The sequence below is a fragment of the Otolemur garnettii genome, unplaced genomic scaffold, assembly GCF_000181295.1.
Source record: "Otolemur garnettii isolate 467f Iridium unplaced genomic scaffold, OtoGar3 scaffold00090, whole genome shotgun sequence".
Classification (NCBI taxonomy): Eukaryota; Metazoa; Chordata; class Mammalia; order Primates; family Galagidae; genus Otolemur; species Otolemur garnettii.
The window spans coordinates 3,557,513-3,567,947 of record NW_003852485.1 but is presented as its reverse complement, the minus strand read 5'-3'; the positions used below and the strand labels follow the sequence as shown (position 1 = coordinate 3,567,947).

At 39.3% G+C, this 10,435-nt stretch overlaps 1 pseudogene; it reads right to left on the bottom strand.

Annotated features, from left to right (window-relative positions):
* The window catches only part of LOC100944220, a 3,873-nt pseudogene extending 3,844 nt beyond the window's left edge, over positions 1–29 (bottom strand).
* Between the last annotated feature and the right edge of the window lie 10,406 nt (positions 30–10,435).

Here is a 10,435-nt window from a genome sequence, read left to right as displayed (position 1 = left end):
GTTTAATCAGGCCAAATGAACTTACCCATTCTCTTATAACTCCTAATTGATTGTCATTGTAAGACCACAAACATTTTCTATTTTGGGTGCTTATATACAAGTTTTAATTCTCTTGAAATGTATATGTATGTATATTGTTTGAGTTCAATTTTATTTTTATTATTATTGCTTATTATGGGATGGTAATGTCTCAATGCCACTTTTTTAAATAGTTTGTTGATAACACATTTCAAATGTCACCTTTATCATTTAACAAGTTCACCTATATGTTTCTGGAATTCTTGTTCAGTTCTATTGATCAATTTGCCTATTTCTATTCAAGAACCACATTGTATTAATTACCATGGCTTTATATAAACATTTTCATTTCTAGTGGAGCAGGGCTTTTTGTTCCTTATTCTTTTCTGAAACATGTTTGGCTGTTCTTAGAGCTTTGCTCTCCTTCTCCTATATGGAATTAAGAATCAGTTTGCCAAGGTACATGAAAAATCCTATTGTGCTTTGGCCTGAATTACATTGTATTGATATGCCTATGGCATTTTTGACTCATCTAAATAATACTAATGTATTTGAATAAAGATCATGTACATACTCTAGCCTTTAATGCTAAGTAACGAATAGTGTGTATGTATCACTTCCAAACTAATGAGACTCTCAAGAAATGTGAACCTGTGTTGGAGGTACTTTAGAAAGAAGAGCAGGTGGTGTTTAAAAATGGAAAAGAATTTGGAGAGGATTCAATTTTAAAAACAGAAATAGGGAATGAACAAAAAAAACGTAACCATGGCAGAGAATGAAATGACATCTTATCAGGTATGTGGATGGGGAGAGGGGACGCTGGGCGGAAATCACACAAGACTGCCGGCTGCATTTTTGACTTTTCAATGTCCTGAAATTGGAAACATTTCAAATTTGCTTCCAAGTGGTATCCCTTTCCCGCAAATAACAAATAAATTAGTTTCAAAAACTATCGCCAAGTTCAAGCTCTGGAATCTGCCGGTTGAAATCGTCTGTGCCAATGCATCCTTGTACACCCACTTTCCTCTGCCAACTTCACTGCTGATTGGATGCTGATGAATGGCATTGCTGTGCTCCACTGCAGCACTTTATAAATAACATAATGCAGTATCCACAGCACAATGGCCATTTCTACCTGTGCAGTGATCAGACCGGTCAGAAACAAAGGATTTCCCTAATAGCAGGCTTTTGGGGTGACCGTTCCATCTCTAGTAAATGGGTCAACAAGGTATTAAAACTAGATGTATCTGGTTTTAGGATGAATGTGAATGTTTTTGTATATAAAGCAAATTAACTATTTAAATGTACTTGTGCTTCCACAAATGAAAAAAGAAACCCATAAATGAAACAAACTGTTATGGGGGAAATGTCAAGTACACTGCACATATTTGTTAGATAAACAGTATCATTTGGCACCAACTAATGTTAGTATTTTTATGTCCCTAGTGTTTCCCTTTATTATTATTTCTGAAGAACACATATTTTCCCCTCCTGCAGACTTGTTAAAAAGGAAAAAGATGCCATAACAAGATTGATAGTATTTCAGTGAGAAACTGCATAATTATCGGCTATTTGACCATAACACAAAAGTCACCAAAATTGCGTGATTGTTCATTTACAGGGATATGATGACTAATAAAAACTTGAAGACATTGAATGTAAGTTAACTATTTATCTTAACTATAAAGGATTCTGTAATAAGAATGCCAAGCCGCCAGTTAGATTAAAAGACCCAGGAATGAATTCCACAAGAACTTAACCATGGAGAAGACAGGAATTGTAGTCTTTGTTAATTATCAGAGCCACAAAACGTTATATTATGTCTTCTCAAATTCTTCCATTTTATTGATGAGAACACAAAGTACAAATTCATCTGTAATTCAAAGATTACGTACAAAATCATTTCAATACCAATGTGCTGCCTCCCTGTCTTATCACATAATGATACCACCTTGATTTACACATGGAAACCCTAAAACACCAGTGTCAGAATGTGTCAAATTTCTTTGATTCTTTCACACCTTGTTGCTTGCGGGATTTTGTGAATGTGCCTTCAGCTTAGAATGCCATTTCCTCCACCTCCTGATCCACCCTGATAACCCCCTACATTTTCTTTGCTAAAAGTAAGAATTAGTGACATTTATTGCATGCTTCCTACATGTTAAGGGCTGTTCTAAGCACATGCGGTGACTTAACTCAGTCTTCCTGATTTGATGAAGTACATAGCATCAGGCCCTGGATTGCCGGGTCTGCCCCGGCCTATCTAACCTTGCTTGGGATCAGCTCCCTTAGGTGCTGGATGGCAATTCATCTTAGCAGGAGAGAGAGAGAGAAAGAAACAATCTTTGAAGGAGAGAAATAGTCTTAGTAGGACAGCGAATCTTAGCGGTCTTCGTAGAAGGGCACTGGGTAGGGGCCCTCCGCGCCGGAGGATCAAAAGAGTTAGAGTGAGCGAATCTGTGAGAGAATGAATCCGGACTAACCGCCTCTGCACCTACTTATAGACGCGATCCTGTGGCTATTTGCACCTTAGGTGTGGAGACTGCCAAGCACTGATGCTCGTGCTCTCACGCTCCAAAGAGCCGAATCCCTTCCCTATGCCCTAATCACCAAGGTGTTATATTACCGACATGTTATGTCACAGGTGTTTGTTATAGTCACAGAGGTTCAAAGCTTAACTCTCACGTCTCCTTCTCTTGAATCATCTGGTCTCCTACGACATAATAATCATTCCTACATGATGAGAAAATGGAAACACTGAAATATTAAGCAATTTGTTCAAGAAAATAAAGCCAGATCCATGGATTAAAATCTAGAGACAACATCTCTCTGGGGAAAGATATTTTAGCCTCTGTGTATACTGGCAGCACAGGATTCAGCTCAAATTCGACTTGCTATCACTCGTCTATGCAGGGAGTCTGCTTCTGAAGCACTCCCTCTTCTCTGAGACCACTGGACGTGCACTTTCCATGATGAATGTTAATAGATTACATTGTTACCTCTCCTACTGCGAGCTTCTTGGAAACAATAAGAAGCATTTGGACCTGGGAATGAACAGACTTACATTTGAACCCCAGGTCTGTCACTTACTAGGTCTGACAATTAAGTTTACAGAGTTGCCACCACCCACGTAGGCTGGCAGCATTGTACAAACACCTTCAGGGGTTCTCAAACTTTTTAAACAGGGGGCCAGTTCACTGTCCCTCAGACCATTGGAGGGCCGGACTATGGGCCCCAAGAAGAGTTGGCTGCTAAGCAGGACGGGCAGCGGCGGCAAAAACACCCAGCAGGCCGGATAAATGTCCTAGGCGGGCTGCATGTGGCCTGTGGGCTGTAGTTTGAGGACGCCTAGCTATAGAATCTTGGTATACAAATGTCTCACAACTGTGTTGGTGTGGACATGTGGTGGTGCCTTGCCGAGTGGCGTTCATTATTGTGATTGCATGTTTTTGTGGATCACCGCAAGAAAGTTAGAGATTGAATTAGAGCAACAAACAAACGTTACCTTTCTTGTTACATTTGGCAAGAGCGGATGTGAAGTAAGGGACGTGTTAGTCCAAGTTTGTGAGGACAGTGCCATGAAGAAAACAGCAGTGTAAAAATGGATTAAAGATTTTCCTGAGGGGAGAGAAAGTGTCACTGATGAAGAGAGGTCAGGGGGCCATAACAAGCAGAACTGATGGAAACACTGCAAGGATTCATCCTGTTCTGCGTCAAACTCATCCACTGACTGTGAGAAGCCTTGTAAGCTAAGGAAACATCAACAGAGAAATAGTCGGGAAAATTTTAATGAAAAATTTTGGCAGGAGAAAGATGTATGCAAAAATGACCTCAAAGGAGCTCGATGGTAAAGAAAAGCAAGAGGGAAGTAAAGTTTGACCGAGATGCAAGATGGTGTTTGGGGCCCTGTTATCCCTGGTGATGAAACGCAAATGTCTCAATAGGACTCTGAGACAAAGCGTCAAAACGCAAAATGGAAGCCAACCAGTTCTCCACAACTAAAAAACTTCTGTCAGTCTGAGCCGAAAGTCAAAATAATGTTGCTAACCTTTTTTCTTGATATCAGAGGAATTGTTCATTATGAATTTGCACCAAGTGGACAGTTAACCATCTTTATTATTTGCTGAATATTAAAAGTGCTGAAAAGACTGCATGAAAAAGTGAGATGAAAGCCCCCTGAACGTTTCATCAACAACTCATGGTTCTCACATTACAACAATGCACCAGCTCACGCAGCAGTATCTGTGAGGGCATCTTTAGCCAGCAAACAAGTAACTGTACTGGAGCACCCCCCCCTACTCACTTGACCTGGCCCCCAAGGAGTTTATTTTTATTATTGGAAGATAAGGGAAATACTGAAAGGAAGACATTTTGATGACATTTTGAGGACATCAAGGATAATATGACAGCTCTGATTGCCATTTCAAAAAACGAGTCCCCAAATTGCTTTGAAGTGTGGATTAGGCACTGGCATCCATGCATAGCTTTCCAAGGCAAGTACTTCAGAGGTGACCACAGTAATATCTAGCAATGAGGTGCAGCATTATTTCTATGTCAGCTCACACACTTAAGTGTCAGATTTCACGTTCAAAATAAAACCTTGGCAAATTGCTTAACCTATTTGAGCTCAGTTTTCCTCATTTGTAAAATTAGGGTTATAATAGTTGCTTCACTACAATGTTATATTAGGAAGATTACATGCATAAAAACACCCAATTGCTTAATGTAAATTAGCTCTTATAATAATTATTCACTGTACCCTCTAAATTTACTACTGACGTAGTGGTAAATGCCTATTTGTTGCATGGATAGGGCTATGAGGGGTACAGATTAATCAGATTGTATTTTGAATTTACTGTTTGTTTATAAACTCTGAAACTTAACCTCCAGCATGGAGACACGTTTCTCCTTTAGCTGTGTTATCTTGCAGGTTAGGGTCCTCCTTAGTGATACTTTCGCCATCTTAGTTGACACATCACTTCAGGCTACTTAGTATATTATTTAGGGCATTAGGAATGAATATGTTTTCTATGCACTGGAATTTTCTGAACTGAAGGAAAGATGGACATTGACAGAATCGAGTCCTTTAAACAGCTTCACAAACAGACGGAAGGAGCTATTGTAGAATGATGATGTCAGCCATCCAGTTGCAGCATGACCTTCAAGGTTTTATTCAAGTTTTGCCCTTGGACAAAGGAAAGCAAAACAACAAAACCCCTCGCTCCCTTTATCCATCACCCTGTGTGTCCGTGTGTGCATCTGTGTGTGTGCAGAAGTGTGATCCCCATGTCACCTTTGTTGGGAGAGCTGGCCAACTGCTACAGTGGGAAGGAGGAGTCACAGCGTCTGAAGTTTTCTGCCTTTAGAAAGATGATGTTATAGTTATAAAATTCAAGCCCACGCGGACCACATGAAGCCCTTTATGAGGAGACCCATTGTACATCCAGTGTTGAAACACAAGGAAATCCCCAGCATCCCCAGCCTCAGCGCCCTCCACACAGAAGATGTGATGAACTTGGGGGCACAATCAGATATGCAGGTAAGTGAGGCACCTTGGTGGAGTTTTTGAGAATATTGGAGGAGGCCCTATTAGTTAAAAATGTTTTGTCAAACACAATATAATGTTAGCAGGTGGCAAAGAGACACTTGTAAAACCCCATGACCAATCTCTTCTCCACACATCAGCGAGAATGATCGCTTCAAATAAGAAAACAGTCTGTCAATGTCTTTGTTTAAACACTTTCTGTGGATTTCCCTTCATAGATTAGTCCCTTGGAAAAGGTCTAGAAGGACTTGCCTATGCCCTTTTTGGCTCCTCCATTCTTCTGCATGTGAGGACACAGCCTGCCTTCCCCTTTGCCCTTTCCCAGCCTTTCATTATGTGAGGAAACTTTGGTGGTACCATCTACAAGGAAGGACCTGCTCACTGAATCTGCTGATGCCTTGATCTTGGACTTCCCAGCCTCCCAAACCATGAGAAATAAATTTCTATTCTTTATAAATTGCCCAGTCTCAGATATTTGGTTCTAGGCGTGTAAACGGATTGAGACTGTTTGTGAAGGGAGTGGGAGTGTAACCTTGCCGATCCTTATTAGTACAACTTGCCATTTTTTTTTTTTTTTGAGACAGAGCCTCAAGCTGTCCCCTTGCGTAGAGTGCCATGGCTTCACTGCTCACAGCAATCTCCAACTCCTGGACTCAAGCGAGTCTCCTGCCCCAGCCTCCCAAGTAGCTGGGAACACAGGCGCCCACCACAACGCCCGACTATTTTTTGGTTGCAGCCATTATTGTTGTTTGGCGGGCCCGGGCTGGATTCGAACCCACTACCTTAGGTGTATGTGGCTGGTGACAACTTGCCATTTGTATAACCCAACTCAAGGGAAGTGTGTGCCAAGTAGCGTGCACAAACACAAAGCTGGCCTTGCTGCATTTCGTCAACAGTATCACCCGCTTTTTCTTCAGGGACAGACCTGCTGTATTTTTCAAAATTGATTTCTTCATTCATTTTCAATTTCCTTTTCATGATTAGCTAAATCGAAAGCAAATGTTTGGGGTCCTTTTAACCTGCTCACCTCAAACCCTCTTTCTCTTTCTGAACAGATCTGTAATTTCCCAAAGTAGCGCATGGCTGTGCTGTGTAGTACGTACCCTGAAGAAGCAGGTTCTGCTGGGGGTTCATGCTTGAGTCCATTTTTCTTATCTTTCTCAAATGGCCGAAGTTAACTGATTTGAAAGGGCCTCATTTTAAATTACATTCATTCAGTGAAAACAGAAATTAACACTTAGAGACATCTATATGCTAATGATTGTAGCTCAGGGAATTCACTTCTAACCTTTTCAAAAGGCGCTGGTAAAGAGCCATTTCACTTGAAAGCAACTTAGTAAAACTGGTAGATTAATTAAATACCATAAAATTTCTTTAAAAATCTTTATTTCATTTATCATTTATGCCATTATTATATATTTTTCTTTTTTATGTGAGCTACCTTGGTTCAGATCATGCCTTCTAGGACACATTATTTAGCAGATTATTTAACATGAATAATGCAGAACCCAGACTGGTAATGTAATACCCTGAGTTTAGAAGACAGTAAGAGAACAAAAGACAAACAAAGGCACTCTGTTCATCAAGGCTCCCCGTCACTCACGTTGCAGCTTTATACCTTTTTTTAAGTGTACTTTCCTTTGTTGCTAAAACCCTGGGAGAGGGCACAAGCTGGTAAATGGAGTCAAGGTACAAGGCTCACTTGGTCTTTCAGTTCCTTGTTCTTGTACAATGGGGAGATTAAAAAGCTATACATGGTATCCTTTAGCGGCTTTGTGTCTGTTGGCTACATCTTGCTTATCCATGTTTACTTATCTCTACTTATTTTCATCCATGATTTCAAGGATGTCTTCACATTTTATTATCAGAGTGAAGCAAGCTTTTCCCAGTGTACCTCACAGAGTAAACCTTGCTAAGCAGTTTGGATAGGATGCTTTTTGGAGGATGAAGGAGAGACCATGTAGTCGAGCAGGGCAGCCTCTTCAGGGAATAGGTTTATGAAATCAGATGACTTTGCTCTTAGTTTCCCGTGCATATTGTTTCTGTCTTCTGAATCAACAGCATGAACTTTGCAAATTGGGAGCATGGGATTTTGCAGTCAGACCTGGTTTTGAGTTTTCATTCTGCCCAGCATGCACTAATTGTGTGACTTTGTGCATATTATAGAATCTCTTTAAGCCTTAATTTTCTCATCTGTAAAATGGGTACACTTGCTGGGAGGAGTAAATGGGAAGGAGTAAAATAACACTTGCTGGGAGGAGTAAATGGGAAAATGCACGCAAAGTCCTCGATAAAATACGAGGCACAGAGTAAATGCTCAGTGAAAAGTAATGCCTGAAGTGGTGAAGGTGAATTAAAGAAACAAACAGTTTTTAAAAGTGCTGCTTTCAGAAACTGTAGTCTAGGAAATGATTTCCAAAGTTAGCTAAAATAAGGGACATCAGGCACCTAAGCTGGCCCTATTGGCCCCCTTGCTATATATTCTTCGTGTGGACTTCCCTCATACTTTACTTCTCTTTGACCCACATCCTCAAAAGTAGCACTCTGTAATCAGAAGAAGGAATCATATCAATAAAGTGAGTAAATGGCATATTTATTTTTATTTCTTTTCCATTTTTTAAATAAGTATAAAATTGGATAAGTTTTAACATATGTTGACATCCATAAAGCTTTCACCATGATCAAAATAATAAATGTTTCCATTCTCCAAATGTTTCCTTCTCTTAATTTGTTGCCCTTGTTTTCTCTACCACCCTCTGCCCCCTGGGCCCTGTCTCTGTCCCCAGACAGCCACTGCCTTCTGTCTTAGTTTTCCATTTGTTAGCATCCTATATAAACAGGATCATGCAGTATGTTTTCTTTTTGTTGTTGTCAGTTTGATCTGACTTCTTTCACTCAGCAAAGTTATTTTGAAGCTTATATTTAAGTTAAATGTTTTGACCCTGGTAAAGCAGCCTGTCTACCTGAGCAGCACCCAGTTTGTTACATGTATCAATAATTCATTCCTTTTTCTTGCTGAGAAGTAGTTCACTGGGTAGAGATACTGCTACTTATTTATTCAGTCTCCTGTCAATGTACATTTGCATTGTATACAGTTTGAGGCTTTTACAAATAAACTTGCTCTGAGGATTCAAACGTGAGTCTCTATAGGGACATATGTTTTCATTTATTTTGGGGGGAAAAAACTCTAGGAGTAGAATATCTAGATCACAGCATAAGTGTATGTTTAACTGTTTAAGTAATTGCTAAATTGTTTTCCAAAGTGATTATGTCACTTTATGTTCTCCCAGCAGTGGATGAGAGTTCCAGTTCCTCCACATCCTTTTTAATTTCAGCAATTTTAAGAGTGATATAGTAGTGTTTCATTGTAATTTTATTTTTAATGTCCCTATCATGTGCTTCTTTCCTATCCTTATATCCTCTTTTGGACAACGGTTATTCAAATATTTTGTTCCCCTTTTAAAATGAAATTCTTTGTTTTCTTATTGTTGAACTTTGTGTATGATTTATATATTTTGGATACAAATTCTTTAGCAGACATGTGATTTGCAAATCCTTTCTCCCTTTTGGTAGCCGTGTTTTCATTTTATTATTGCATTTTTTTAAAAAAAGAAGTTCATGCTTTTGGTGAAGTTCAATTTCTACATTTTATATTTTATGAATCTTTTACTAACTTGAGATTACAAAATTTTCTTCTGGGTTTCCTTTGAGGAGCTTTATAAATTTAGGTTTACATTTAGATCTTGATCCATTCTGAATAAATTTTTTATAGGTGGAAAGTATGAATCAACGTTCATTCTTTTAGATATGATATGTACTTGCCCCATTGCCACCCACTGAAAACACTATTCTTTCCTCACTGAATTCCTTTGCATCTTTGTCAGAAATTAGTTGATCATGTACATGTGGATCTACTTCTGTGCTCTTCTCCATCCGGTTCCATTATTCTATTTGTCTTTTTCTAAGTCCACGATATATTTTGAAAACAAAAACTTCTTGAGGCAGTTCCATAATTCTCCTCTTTTCATGTAGCTTAACTGGAAAACTCAATTTAATTTTCTCTTTCAGTGAAATTTAGACAAATGTGATTTTAGCCCACGATTTAAAATTGGCCAAAAGCCAATTGGTCTCTTTGTATTTTGCCAATTCTCTTGCCCAATTTTCATTTTTATTTGTTTTATGCTTTTTGGAGAGGGAAGGCAGAGGGTAAAGATGTAATAGAAATACCTTGAGAAGCTGCTGTGTATTGCATATAAAACTATAGAAATTAGCCCCAGTTACCCAATTGCTTATGGTGGTATGAGCGTGGCCATGGAAAATTCAAATGAAAAACTCCAAATACCAAATCCTCTCTAAAAGATTCTTGCTAATAAATGTGCCTAATTCTGAATTATACCTAATTGTCTCTGTTCTTTGCTGTATACACAGAGGAAAAAATGTTCACTTGTGTTTTAGACATAGTATCACGGGTTCTTGAAAGCAGAGGCAGGCCACAAATCCCAGGGCAAGATCCAGTTGAGCCTGCTTGAGAACAAGGCTTTCTCAGGTAGGATTCCACTTGTAAATCCCAGCTGTCAAACTGTGAGGGACATGCTTCACAAGAGGAAAGAGCCAGCCTCAGGGAGGAGTCAAGAGAGCAAGTGTGTTGGAAATGGAAAGCAGAGACGGTAGTTAACAGCCCTTTAATAGACCTCAGCTGATTGGTGAGTTCCTTGTTGGTGCTAATGAGCTTTTCTATACTGATAGCTATATTATTCCCCACTATTGTCATGGTTACACAGACAAAAGGAGAAGGCGAATGGTAAACTTCCTGAACAAAGGAGATGGCATGAAATTGGAATCATTTAATCATTTATTCTAACTACAAAACAG